At 41.9% G+C, this 14,215-nt stretch overlaps 1 long non-coding RNA gene across 2 annotated transcripts; it reads right to left on the bottom strand.

Moving 5' to 3' along the window:
* Positions 1–574: 574 nt before the first annotated feature.
* Positions 575–12,765, bottom strand: LOC113990238. Of its 2 annotated transcripts, none has more exons than XR_003541566.2 (4): positions 12,672–12,765; positions 8,818–8,928; positions 5,101–5,188; positions 575–1,895 (listed from the first exon to the last, which is right to left on the bottom strand). It is a non-coding gene; the product is annotated as an uncharacterized LOC113990238 (long non-coding RNA). The 2 variants fall into 2 exon arrangements; XR_003541565.2 differs by lacking the exon at positions 12,672–12,765 and adding an exon at positions 9,105–9,120.
* Positions 12,766–14,215: the final 1,450 nt, after the last annotated feature.

The following is a 14,215-nucleotide window of genomic DNA, read 5'->3' as shown; positions in this document are numbered from 1 at the left end:
TGGCCATGAAGGAGTAATGCCAGCTAGGAGACATCCTGGGGGCACCTCTGGAGGAGGTGGGGGCACCTTGGGAAGATGAAGCAGCCAAAATCAGTTCCCATCCGTTGCAGGCAGACAAGTCTGCAGATGGAAGGAGGACACAGCCCAGGGACCTCAGTAACCTCAGCCTCTCCTTTTGCAAGGAACCCTTTGGAGCATTGAAAGGTTGCTGGGTATTTCCCATACCATCTGCTTCTCTTCTGCTCTAGCTGACCTTTTCCTCCCCTCCATGGTTTGGACAATGGGAATGTGGGACACCTCTGTAGACCAAGAGTAGGGGCACCATCATGAACTGCTGAGCCCCAAAGCGGGGTACAAACCATGTGGGTGTTCCCCTCTGTGTAAGGCACTATGATTTTTCCCACTATTAGCTTCTGGAAAAGTCTTCCTTTATGACAATTTATAGTAACTTGTATTCACACTCCTACAAGCTCCAAGCCATGCACCAAGACTGCTCTGGACACTGCCAAGCTAAAAGATGCTGGCTGGCACCCAAAGACAGTCCAAGAACAGGTGACAGTGGAGGGAGGAGGACTCTCTTGAGTACATGGCACCTGACCATGTTGAGTACACGGCACCTGACCATGTTGAGTACACATTTGCTGGCAGAGTCTTTCCAAAATTTTTATGTGTAATGTCTAACCTGCCTTTGAGGGAGATACAGGGGAAATCATAACTCTCCTCAGCCCAGTTTCAGTGGTTAGTCATCTGAAGCATCAATGTGTTGTTCTCACAGGCATCAGCACGAGACCTGCTGAAGCAGCTGGAGGAATAGCAAAGCAGGTTTGCAATACAATAAATCTATTACCATATTTCATTCATGTCTGTTCATGCAAGGCTCTGAAGATGTAAAGGGTAATATAAGCACTGAGTGATATTGTTAGTGTTTCAAAAGCTACTATGGCTTTTAGGTTTGATACATTTACAGCATGCAAAAAAAAGCCTAACACTGTCCCATAGCTGGAAAGCCATCAGTGGGCAAAGAGTGTAAAATGAACTCACAAGTATTTATCAAAACAATTCTATTAATTTGGAATAGTTGTATTTACATTATAGTGTAAAGTATTATTAGAGTTAGCTGGATGTCTGAGATGAATATGGGAAGATGAAGAAATTAAATATTTATTTTACTATCCTGAATGTCACTTTTGTTATGATATCTGGGTGTAGAGTGCTTTTCTGGCTGGGCCTTTCTATAAATTCAGCATTGTAAGGCACAGTACAGACCTGTCTAAATACAAAGGCACCTTCACTTTGCTGATTGATGTTGATATAGGTGCATGTATATGGAACCTCTTGCTGTATTGTCCCAGCACCTCTTTATCCCCAGCATCAGACTTCAGCACCTTGGTCCTGTGGCACTTTGGGAGCGTTTCCCTGTTCCTAAGAAGTGTTGGTTTGCCTGAAAATTCCAGGGAAAACATTTTGAAGTTAATATATTGGGCTTGTAGCTTTGTAACACAGAGCTTGTTTTGCAGAGAAGTGTTTTCAGTGTTACCTTTCCTTTTGCCAACAGGAAAATAATTTCAATGGAAAGTCCAGGAGTTGTGACTAAATCAACCATTGCAGAAAAGGGGCACTTTAATCATAAAAGAAAGCATTAGAAAAAGAGGTTAGGCAAGTGGACACTCCATCAAAACAAACAAAAAAATTAAGCATATAAAATAAAAAATATGTATTAAAAAAAAAACCACTTTGAGCTGTTGATTCTCATGGGAGCTGTGAGCAAATAATTTCCTGTATCCACTTTCATCTGTGGCTGCATTTCTTGGTAACATCTCATCTCCTGGGATTCCAGAAAGACTCCTAGGATCCACTGTCATATCCTTAGTGGGAATAGGATCCACTGATAATATCTGTCAAAGATATAGGGAAGGAAAACCCAACTCTTAATAGGAGAAAAACAAAAGATTCTAAAATTATTGTTCACAAAACAGCTAAGGCATAGAAATATTTAATCAATCTATTTAGAATAGTTTGATTAATAATTTTGATACTATATCACAGAAGAAGAAAATAGACATAATTAACAAATCTTTGATTCTTAAAGAGAGCTTGATGCTTCCATTTTTCTCATTAATATCTAAATATATATCCCTAGCAGTATATTTACAATTTTCTTATGAGCTGTTGTCATGGTTTAATCCCAGCCAGCAGCTCAACCCCACGCAGCCACTCGCTCACTCTCCCACAGAGGGATAGGGGAGAGAACTGGAAGAGTAAAAGTGAGAAAACTCATGGGCAGGAATAAAGACAATTTAATGGGTAAAGCAAAAGCTGTGCAGGCAAGCAAAACAAAGCAAGGAATTAATTCATTTTTTCCCATGGGCAGCCAGGTGTTCAGCCATCTCCAGGAGGGCAGGGTCCCATCACGTGTAACAGCAACTTAGGAAGACAAATGCCATCACTCTGAACATCCTCCCTTTCCTTCTTCTTCTCCCAGCTTTATACACTGAACATGACACCATATGATCTGGGATATCCCTTTAGTCAGTTGGAATAAGCTGTCCCAGCTGTGTCCCCTCCCAATGACTTGTGCACCCCCAGCCTACTCATTTGGGGGTGACATGAGAAGCAGAAAAGGCCTTGGTGCTGTGTAAGCACTGGTCAGCAATAACGAAAACATCCCAGAGTTATCAACACTGCTTTCAGCACAAGTCCAAAACCCATACCAGCTCCTATGAAGGAAATTAACTCTATCCCAGCCAAGACCAGCACAACCGCATATTCAAAGTGTTGTAGGTAGCACAGATGGTTTCCCATGGACAGCAAGAGTTGCATAAGGGTAAACTGAAGTGCTCTTTGAAAGGTATTTAAAGAATAACTCAATCATCAGGCACAGTCAACATGGGCTCACAAAAGGAAAGACTCTTTTAACTAATTTGATTATCCTTCTATGATAAGGTCACCCACCCAGTGGATGAGGGGAAGGCTATGGATACATTTTTTCTGAATTATAGCAAGGCTTTTGATAGTCACAGAATCACAGAATATTCTGAATTGGAAGGGACCCATAAGGAGCATCGAGTCCACCTCTCAAATGAAAGGCCCATACAGGGATTGAACCCACAACTTTGGTGTTATTAGCACCATGCTCTGAGCTAATCTCAGGATCAGATAACTCACAGCATCCTTCAGGACAAATTGTCCACCTGTGGGATGAGTGGGTAGAGCTGGGGTAAGCTGGGCAGAAGGGCAGAGCTTAAAGGGTTGTAGTGAATGGGGCTACATCTGCCTGGTGAACTGCCCCAGCAGTGTTCCTCAGAGATCAATCCCAGAGCCAGTTCTGTTCAATATATTTATTAAGAATGTGGATGTAGGAGTTGAATGCGCCATTAGCAAGTTTGCTGGTGATACCAAACTAGGAGGTGTCATTGACTCTCTTGAAGGACAAGATGCCTTGTGGAGGGATCTAGATAGCTTGCAGCATTGGGCAATGATTAATGGCATGAAATTTAACAAGTCTGAATGCCAGATTCTGCACCTGGGATGGGGCGGCTGGAGAGCAGCCCTGCAGGAAGGGATCTGGAGGTGCTGGTTGGCAGCAGACTCAGTAGGAGTCAGCAGCATGCCCAGGCATCCCAGAGGACAAACACGTCCTGGAGTGCATCAAACTCAGCATCACCAGCTGGTCAACAGAGCTGACTGTCTTGCTGTAACAGCATTCGTGTAGCCTCACCTTGAGCACTGTGTGGTGTTCTTGGCCTCTCAATTGGAGAAGAATGTGAAGATCCATGGGAAAGGATGACTATAGATTGCCTCATTTCACACATATTCAAGGGAGACAAATTATTCTCTGTACTTCCAAGTTTTTGAGGAACTCTTTTTCAGCTTTAAGTGCAGTTCTTTCAAGAAAATTTATGTGGGTGATTAAGGTTGGGGAAAGGTTGATTGACTGTTTGCTAGCTTGGGCTTTTAACAGAGAGAGAAAAAGGTAAGTAACTTGGTATTAGTAGCCCCATTAGCTAGTGTTTGTAGAAATGAAGGCTTCAAAATCAATGCTCTGCCTTGTGACATGAGGGACATGAGGGAAGAAGGCCCCAGTGCAAGAACGATATGTACCCATTCCAACAGAACTGGACCAAGACGGGATTAGACATGCAAAGGTCTAGAACAATTTGCAGATTTTCTCTAGACAAGGAAGACCAGCAACATGTGGGAAGCACATGTCCATTCAAAGCTTCACAGCATACTCTGGTGGTCACTGGCATGCAGCATAACCTCAGTTGATCCAAAACCTTTCATCCAGTGTCCTACTCAGAACAGATATATTCTCTTTGCCTCTCCAGATTCCTTAGCTTTTCTTTCCTTTCTCCACATTCTTCCATACCAGTTTCAGCCTTCCAGACAGCATTACAAACGCAGCTATTCATCCAGTAGATTAATATATTTGTTACACCAGTGCAGTTTGATATGTTCTTCTGCTTTGATCTTCTCTATAAAGATAACACATAAAATTTCCCTAAAATAATTGTTTGAATGACACCGTATCTTCTTTTAAAAATTCTGATTTTAATGTGTCCACCGAAGAAAATGTGCCATATTAATTTAATATAGCTCAAACAGTTACAACCACTCTAAAAATATTTGAATCTTATTTCTACTCCAAAACTGTCAGCCTGCAGCTTAAGGTTGTTTTGTCTCATATGGTACCAAAGTTCTAACTCTTAGCATTGGTTAACTAGGGCTTTAATGCAACATAATTATCAATTCTATGTAGTGAGAGTACCTCAAATCTATACCTTAAATTCTAACTTTCCTTTTTATTAAAATAATCAGATTGAACCCCATGAGTCTTTCACCAGAAGATCTAATCTTTCACCACTTCTGATCTCCCTACCTGTGATTCCCTCTTTGTACACTGAAGGATCTGATCAGCTTCTTTAGATTACTTTGCCTGACAGAATCCTGTGGAGAGTTACTTTTAACAAGTCAGAGCTGCCTATCTCACAAGAAAGGCTCATTTTCTGTTTTCCCGGAAGTATGGCATTACCTTTACTGATGTGCTTGATTCAGAAGTCCTATCTCTTTTTTTATTAGCTGCCTGTCTCTGTTACTTACCCCTCCCCATTCTCCACACTGGTTGCAAACCTTTTCTGCAATGATTTCCTTTCAGATCTTCAGTTCAAAAAATTGAAGAACATAGAACCTAGAATGACAAGATGCAACTAAAAATATTCAGAAGTGGCGATCAACTTATTATAATATTATGACATCTAATCAATTTACTACACTTCAGGCAGTAAATTACATTGCTCTTGATTAAAATGCTACAGAGTACATTATCAAACATTTTATGAGACTTGCTTTTCAAACAAATTTTCAGTATAAGAAAAAACATGCTGAACGACAGGTTAGTTTCAAGAGATTTTCCCTGAAAACTGTGGGTTTGAAATTAATTATATTAACTTGCTCCATTCTTTATTTAGTGAGAATTTCATCCACAATTATGGGGGTTTTTTACATGATCAGTATAAAGTTAAAAGGCTTAAAAGGTAAAGGGCTGCAATTTTACCCCTTTTATTAATGCATGTCTTTAATTTTTACTGTGTCCTCTAAAACTCAGCACTGTTCCAAGATTTATTGAAAAGTGCCATTAATCATCCAAAGACCTCTTCAGCAAGCTCTTATAAAACTCTCAGATGCAAATTATCTAGATGTCCCAATTTTAAAATGTCTAGCTTTAGCACCTGCTGTTTAAATCTTTTGAGAAATGTTGGAATGGAAAGCGTTTCAGTATCAGGATCAGCATGTAATATGACTAATTCCCATGGCTTTTCCCCAAATACATAACAAAAGTATTTCACAGAATCACAGAATGGGTAAGACTAGAAGGGACCACAGTGAGGCATCTGGTCCAACCTCCCTGCTCAACCTCAGAGTCTTCCTAGAGCACATGACACAGGATTGTGTCCAGACAGTTCTTGAATACCTCCAGTGCGTGTCCATCTCTCCAATGTGTTGAGGTCCTTCTGAGGGGCTGCACAGCCCTCTGGGGTACTGACCACTCCTCCTAGCTTTGTGTTGTCAGTGAACTCGCTGAGGAGGCATCTGCCCTGTCATCCAAGTCATTGATTAATAAGTTCAACAATACTGGGCCCAGTATTGAACCTCAGGGGACACCACTAATGACAGGTCTCCAACTAGACCCTGTGCCACTGATAATGATCCTCTGCAATCTGCTGTTCAGACAGTTCTCAGTCCACCTCACTGTCCACCTCATTGTCAACTCACCCAGTTCACACTTCCTTAGTTTGCCTGGGAGGATGTTTTGAGAGATAATGTCAAAGGCCTTGCTGAAGAGGTAGACAATATCCCTGCTCTCCCTTCATCCTTCCAGGTAGCTGTTTCATCATAGAAGGCAATCAAGTTGGTCAAACACGATTTCCCTTTAGTGAACCCATGCTGACTACTCCTGATCACTTTCCTGTCATCCATGTGGATAGAGATGACCACCAGAATGAAGTGCTCCATCACCTTTCCAGGGATTGAGGTGAGGCTGATGGGCCAGTGGTTCTCTGGGACCTCCTTCTTGCCCATGTTTGAATGCTGGGGTGACATCTGGTTTTTTCCAGTCCTCAGGCCTCTCTCCTGATCTCCATTACCTTTCAAAGATGATCGTGAGCTGCCTCACTGTGGTATCCACCAGCTCTCTGAGCACTCATGCATGTATCCCCTCAGGACAAATGGACTTCTGAGTGTCAAGTTTTCCTAGGTGTTCTTTAACCCAATCCTCCTTGAACAAAGGAAAGTCTTCCAACGTTCCTTTACCCTGGTCTCCTGGGTCAGAAATTTCTGGGGGCTGGCCTTGCCAGTGCAGACCAATGCAAAGAAGGCTTTCAGTAACTCTGCCTTCTCTGTGTCCTTTGTTACCAGGGATGGTAACAGAGGGTACCCCCTCCATTTAGTGATGGGCTCGCATTATCCTTTTTTTTCCCTGTTGTTACTGATATATTTGGAAAAGCCTGTGTAGGTTCCCTTGACATCCTTGACCACATTTAATTCCAGATGGACCTTGAACTTCCTTGTCTCATTTCTAACTCTGACAACCCCTCAATATCCATTCCAAGTTCCCTGATCCTGCTTCCATCTCCTGTGTATTTCCTGCTTATGCTTGAATAATGGCAGGGTTCTTTATTCATCCACACAGGTCTCTTTCCCCCTTTGCCCAATTTCTTGCTCATCAGGATACATTGTTCTTGAACCTGGAGGAAGTGATCCTTAAATATCAACCAACTGTCTTGACCCCTCTTCCCTTCAGGGCCTGTTTCCAGAGGATTTTTTCAGGATCCCCGAAGACACTAAAGTGAGCTCTCCTGAAGTCCATGGTTGTAAGCTTGCTTTCTGCCCTGCTTCCTCCTTGCCCAATACTGAACTTCACAATCCCATAGTCACCGCAGCCAAGGCTGCACCCAACCTTCACATCTCCAACAACACCTTCCCTGTTTGTTAGTATGAGGTCAAGGAGCACACCATTCCTTGTGGAATCCTCCATCACCTGTGACAGGATATTGTCATCAATGCTTTTGAGGAATCTCTTGGACTGTTTGTGCTTCACTGTGTTGCTTCTCCCACAGATGTCAGAGTAGTTAAAGTCTCCCACAAGAACCAGTTCCTGAGACTAGTTCAAGCTCCCTACAGAAGGCCTCATCCAGTTCCTCCTCCTGATCAGGCAGCCTGTAGCAAATACCCACAACAGCGTCACCCTTACTTAGTCTGCCCTTTAATCCTAGCCCATAAGCTCTCTACTTGCTCATCATCCACTCTAAGACAGAGCTCAATACATTCCAAATGTTGTCTCACACAGAGGGCCACTCCACCAGGGCACCTTCCATGTCTGTCTTCCCTGAAAAGCATGTAGCCCATCATGACAACATTCCACCATGTCTCCATAATTGCAGTGAGGTCAAAGCCCTGTGATTGCACACAGATCTCTAGTTGCTCCTGTTTGTTCCCCCTACTGTATGTGTTAGTGTACAGACACTTTATGGAAGTATTTGATTGTGTCAATGTCCCAGTGGGGGTGCACAGGGACACCTTATAGTCCTGTCTTGTACTTATGTCTTTGGCTGTTTGTGCTTTCTCAAGATACTCTCTCTTAAGCCTCTTTTTGCTACTAGGGTGGTTGCTATATTTGCCTAAACTTCTGTTTTTCTCCATTATAACTGACACTTCTTCCATTTCTCATCTCAGTGGCCAATACTATTTTTTTCCTAAGCTTCCAAGTATCTTTCCTACTGGTTTTGGCTCAGTTTATTCCTCAACTCCAATTACTGATTTATTTTTTTTATTTCTATTATCAGGCTTTTGGGCTTCTTATTTCTTACGTGTTCTAGAGTTTATTCTATCTCCATATAGTAATCTAGTTATAACCTTCTTGTGGTCTAATTTTGGCATATAGTTCTGTGATTATTTCCTCTCTATCCACTATGATTAAATCTGTTATACTGTTTGGTTCTGCTAAATTGTTTAAAATTCAGTGTCTGGAAAAGTCTAGAATATTTTACTGTTGACAGAATGGAGACCCAGCATGTCATTCAAATTGAAACTTCCAGCATCTAGGGGTTTTTTCATTCCAGCACACAGTATAAGGAGGCATTAGAAAACCCTACTACAGTGATTTTATGAATTCTGTTGAATGCTAATTACAAGCATCTTGTTTTTTCACAGAAAAGCATTTGCTGTAATTTTCATGACCTCATGTGAACCATGCAGGAACAAAGAAATGCAAGAGATGTTACCAGACCCTTTCCCATGTGCAGCTACTTGACATAATACCTCGCAGAGCCAGATTCTATGTCATTTCCAGGCTTCAGCAGCTCCTTCAAAGAGATGAGTATGCATGATGGATGCTGTATGCCCATCTTCTACACCCTTCTACACAGGAATCTACAATAACAAGCAATACACACAAATTCTTTTCTCAAAGTATCAGGAGACTATGGATAAAGCCAATGCCTGTCCATACCTTCTCCACTGTGCTGAAACACTGAACCCAGTCCCAAGCAGCTATGCCAGACAGGAGTTCCTGTCTACAGGGGCAACCTTCTGTCTGGTGCCAGTACCTGACAGAAGGGCATTCCATGCTGTACCACCACAGGCTTGCACACTCCAGGGAAACTCTTCAGTTGCTGGGACCAAAGCAGCTGTTTTCTCCTGCCATCACATTCTCCAACCACAAGTCCTCTAAAAACAGAGTGCAAACTTGGTAGGGGGGCAAGGGGGAGGGGAAACAGGAGAGGAGAAGAGGGGGAGGGAGAGGATGCCTCGTGACTCAAAGAAAGATAACAGCACATTTTATGTGGCCTGCCATTCCCCCTCCCCTCTTGACTATTCCTAAATACGTTACATTCGGGGCCCTTTGCGTTCCAGACACGTAAGTTCGTTCTATGGGTAGCATCCAGTGACAGCAATGCAAACATTTATTATGAGGTTAGGGGCGCTGGTGTATAGACCAATAAATAGTCTTTTTCCTCCCATCCCTTTGTGCCTCAGTTAATTTTATTGATATCTTGATTGGACGGAAAATGAGTGCTTGTTTGTTCCCACTTCTACATTGGTCATCAGGTGAACCTAGTTCACCCATTCCTTACAAGGCTTGGAGGAGGCCCCCTCCCCTCAGGGCTGAAGGCACCATCCACTCGTGGTACCAGCCCCATCTCCAGCCAGCATCCTTCTTTGCCTCCAGCTCCCCAGGCATGCCCAGTTCTGTGACCATGCTCAACCCTGTGATGCATTCTGTTCATGTGCTGGTTGAGGACAGGAGAAAGGTTAATTAAAATCACCCTATAATCATGCATAAAAAATAAAAGCATTGTTTGGACCTTATGCAAGGAAGTTTACTTTATTTCTAATCTGCCTGTTCCCACATCTCACACAGAAGGACCTAAGAGATGTTTGATTTGCCCCCAAAACGTCAAGCTGGTAAGGCTCTGGCTTGGCTGCCTAGCTTGTAGATCAAGTCAGCATTTGAATGACTCCTAGACTTTTGAATACATGACAAAAAAAGGTAAAATAGGTATTTTCAGCTTATCACAGGCAACTTAAGGGAATAAATGAAAGGCTATGTTCTATATGGGTGACTCTTTTCCCATTGAATTTCAAAGGCCTGCTGACACGCCTCTCAAAACTGTGCTGAGAAAAGGATTTTCAATAAACAAGAGTGTCAGGAAACATTAACAGTCAGGGTCCTGTCCAACTCCTGGTATTGCGTATTCATACTGTCACACAGCACCCTCACTTATTCTTCATCTGTGCTTCTAGATGCAAGCAAGAGGGATTAATAAGAAATGTTCCTTCACTAAACCACATTGTCTTATGGGTTCCTGTCAGGAAACATCCAGCTACCAATACCATGAAGCCATTTAAAAGGGTGGGTAAATAAATAAATAAATGGGTAAATAAATAAATAAATAAATGCATTGCCCAGGGATGATTTTCACTTTGGTTCCAATTTTAATCAGGATAATAACACCCAAGAGCAGCATAGCAGTGCTTTTTCTTTCATTTCGTGCCATGTTCAAGTGATGTTGTTTCACAGCTTTAATAGTCCTGTCAGCATTCATCAGCAAATCAAGACATCCTCCAGAATACCACCATTAAAACACAGTGGATTTTTAATTAGAACAGGGCAGCCCTTAGCACACCAACTACATGTTAAATTGATATTTCTCACTACAAGCTCAAGATTAGCCAGTTTCAGCTGTTTCCAAATGAAGCAAATCAAGCTTAATGTGGGCTCAGCTGAACAAATGTATTTTCTTAGCTTTACAGCAGCTTTTAACTTTTAATGCTGTGTCCTTTTTTTTCCTTTTTTAAAAGATGATGTTATGGTAGGAAAATGTTACGCTTGCCTATGTGAGATTTAGAGATGACCTTTTTTACTGGACAAGAGTTCTGTGAGACACTGGACAGAATATAAATCCCAGACTCTACTCCATCAAAAGCTGATAAATAAGTGAGGAAGATTAAGAGTGTAGTTTAATGAGCCAGTATGTTTTCCATTACAGATGTAATTATTTGCCAAAAATTGTCCTTTCCACATTCATTTTGTTTTGAAAAACAATGAGTCCTTCATAAAACCATCTAGTAGGTTTTCTGGATGCACCATTTTTTAGGAGATCAGTGGTTTGTGGTCTTGTTGATGTGGATGAGAAGCAGTTAAAGTCATTTGTTGCTTTTCCTGAAATCTTAAGTACCACAAGCTGCTGGATTGTTTCTCATTAGTATCTGGGAATTACTAAAGTGTACTCTTTACTAAGTGTGCTGGATTCCCATCCAGTCCCATTTTATGGTAACAAAAACCACAGGAAAAAAAGTGGCTTTTGTTACTTCTGTATTACTTTCCCATAAACTATGTGGAGCATATTCGCCTGTCATTTTTCTCTTTAGCTAATCAGTACTCAGAAGGTGTGACACCAGGAAAACTAAGCACTTTCAAAGATTAGCTCAAATAGGTGGAAGAAGTGAAGCTGAAATCAGGTAATATGCACTTCACTTGTTCCTTGCCCTAAAGAGCAGCAGGACAGACTGGTGGGGACTGCAGCCCATCCCCAGGGTGAAGTGAGTTCATGCACTTGTAGCTCAGCAGTCCCACCTCCCATGTACACGGGCTTACCTGAAGCAGCATAAGGAAACTGGGAGTCAGGCATACAGCTCACCTCCCCGTCTTAACAGACACTCACTAGAGAAGTTCTTCTAATCGACACAGCCATATTTGCCCTTAATAGTTCATGAGTGTTATGTACCAGCCCACTTATTCTTGGAATATAGGCATTACCCTAGAAAGAGGCCAAAGCACAACAGTAAGAAGGAAAAGACTCCTCACTTGGCTGAGGATTGTATCCTGGAGTCCTTCTAGGTGCTGCAACTCTTCCATCCATTTGGAGTTTGACCTGAGGGTCTACAGATCTCAAAAATATTATAAAGGAGTTGAGTCCTTTGGAAAGGTATTGACAGTAGCCAATGTGCTGAGCAGGGAGACCACTACACTGTACAGTGGAAAACTGGTGGTAATGCAGAGGCAACACTGCTCTTGATGCCTTGCTTCTGAGGTGGGCTGGTAGTGTGAGAGCTGCAGACATCAAGGGATGATGCACCATCACTTGCCTTCCACTGACCTCCTTCACCCTGCCTTGTGGAAGGGGTCTGGAGGACAGCAGGGAGCTGTACCAAGGTCATCCAAGCAGACCCCACATGCTGCTGCACCAGAACTTCATCCCCTTTATCTGGATTTCCTCTCACAAATAAGGACCTGATAGTAAGGGCTCTCTGGTGCCATTCCTCCTAGCAGCAAATTACTCTGTATATATTTTTCCTTGATTTCTCAGGAAACCTGCAGGATATGCAGGCTGTTCAACCACCTTATCCCATACATGGAATGATGCACTCCAACAGGATAATGGAATCAAAATCTTTCTCCAAACTTATCTTGTTGGTTTTGGGTTTAGCCCTAAATTTTGAGTGTATTTTTTTGGTTTTTTTTTTAAATAAACATATATGTCTCAGTAAGACATTCTCTCTCATTTTCCTCAGTGTTCAGCCCAAAAGTCAATCATCAAAGTTAAATTAATCAAGCAGAAACCTTTACTTAACTTTTAAACAGCAATGGAGCTTGAAAAAAGATCTTGTACCTGAAATTTCATGTGTAAATTATGACTTCATTTTCAAAATTTATCTTGGCCAAATTTCTGGAGTAAATCCATCAAATGCAATCTTCTGTGGGAAGCTTCCTTCTGAAAAACAATTTCCTATGTTGAGAAGCAGAGGATAAGTACAATAACAAATTCATCCCTTTCCATAAGGCTGTTTTATGCTAATATCATAATAATGATATTATAATAATATCATTTTCACATCATGATAATGCAAAACTCAGAGGGACTGAGACAATATCTGCATTTTACCATTTAGCATCTGTTTCAGCTCCATAATAAGGCTCAGAACTGAAAGGTCCCCAATTCAGCAAACACTGAAGGGCACAATTTACTTCAAGCTTACAATGGGGACTTCAAAATTAATGGAAAATCAAACAGACCAAAAGAAGTGGAGCAAAGAAAACACACTCCATCATAGTACAAAAGAACAAAATTAATCACACATAGAGTGACCTCCACTGTGCTGGACTTCCTATTAGAGAAGGCGAAAGTCCATTTCCATCCACATGAGTTTCCCCATCCCATTTAGCAAGCTGTTTCATCACAAGTACTTACTTCTATCTCTGCATGACTTGTCTGGGGGTGAGACATCAGCCTTCAGGGAAGCATCATGGCATCGAGCTGGGGTTTCATGGGAAACATGACAGTATGCTATGATGGAGTCATCCTCTTCTCAAGAGCAGGTAACTTCAGCACTTTCCAGGTGGCACTTGAGATATGGTCTTTGACCCTTGAGAACTGTCTGAGCTGGTCACAGAGGTGGAAATAATGCAAACCAGAGCTAAGAGAGACAGACTGGACACATAACCTGTTCAAGGCATTTACATATATTATGTACAGAGGAAAGAGCATTTCAGGTACAAAAAAAACCCAGAGTGAAATGAAGGGCCTTGGTTCTGCTTGTGCTGGTGACTTTGTTAATACATGACATTATTCTGTGTGTTTGCATTTTGCACATAAGGGAAAGACAGAAGCACTCAGCAACTAGAAACAATTTACATAAATGAGGGTATAGGCAACACAGTGAATCACTCACAAAAGGCAGGTAATAAGGTATGAGAAGCACCCTCTTCCCTTCTATTTGGCACTTGGCAGACTAAGTTCCACCTACTATGTGGCAGTCAGGTTCAATTACCTCTGCTAGCTTATGGCCCAACTTTCCCCTGAAAAACCCTCCAGCTGGGCTGTTGCTGAGAGGTGGGAATTGTGGCTTAAAGCTTCCAGGCCCCCCCATGTCATGATCAAATCATGGCAATTTTAGGTGAAAAGGGGCCAGAACATTGTCTTCCAACAAATTCATAAAGATTTCCCAGTGGGAATGTCTCAGTCCCTCTTATGAAGAGAAATAATTAAGGAAAGACATGTGAGAAACACTACTGGAAATCCACCAGTGAAAGAAAGGATTTGTTTTCAACGTTCAAATAATTCAACTAGAGAAGTACTAGCTAGCAGAGAGAAGCTCAGATAAACATTTCACAAGTGGGTAGCAGGGAGCAAAGAACCAGAAAGGAGTAAATAAA

Source organism: Pipra filicauda, unplaced genomic scaffold (assembly GCF_003945595.2).
Source record: "Pipra filicauda isolate LSUMZ 115617 unplaced genomic scaffold, ASM394559v2 scaffold157_size4220110_pilon, whole genome shotgun sequence".
In the NCBI taxonomy this organism is placed as follows: Eukaryota; Metazoa; Chordata; class Aves; order Passeriformes; family Pipridae; genus Pipra; species Pipra filicauda.
This window is presented reverse-complemented; position numbering and strand designations above follow the sequence as displayed.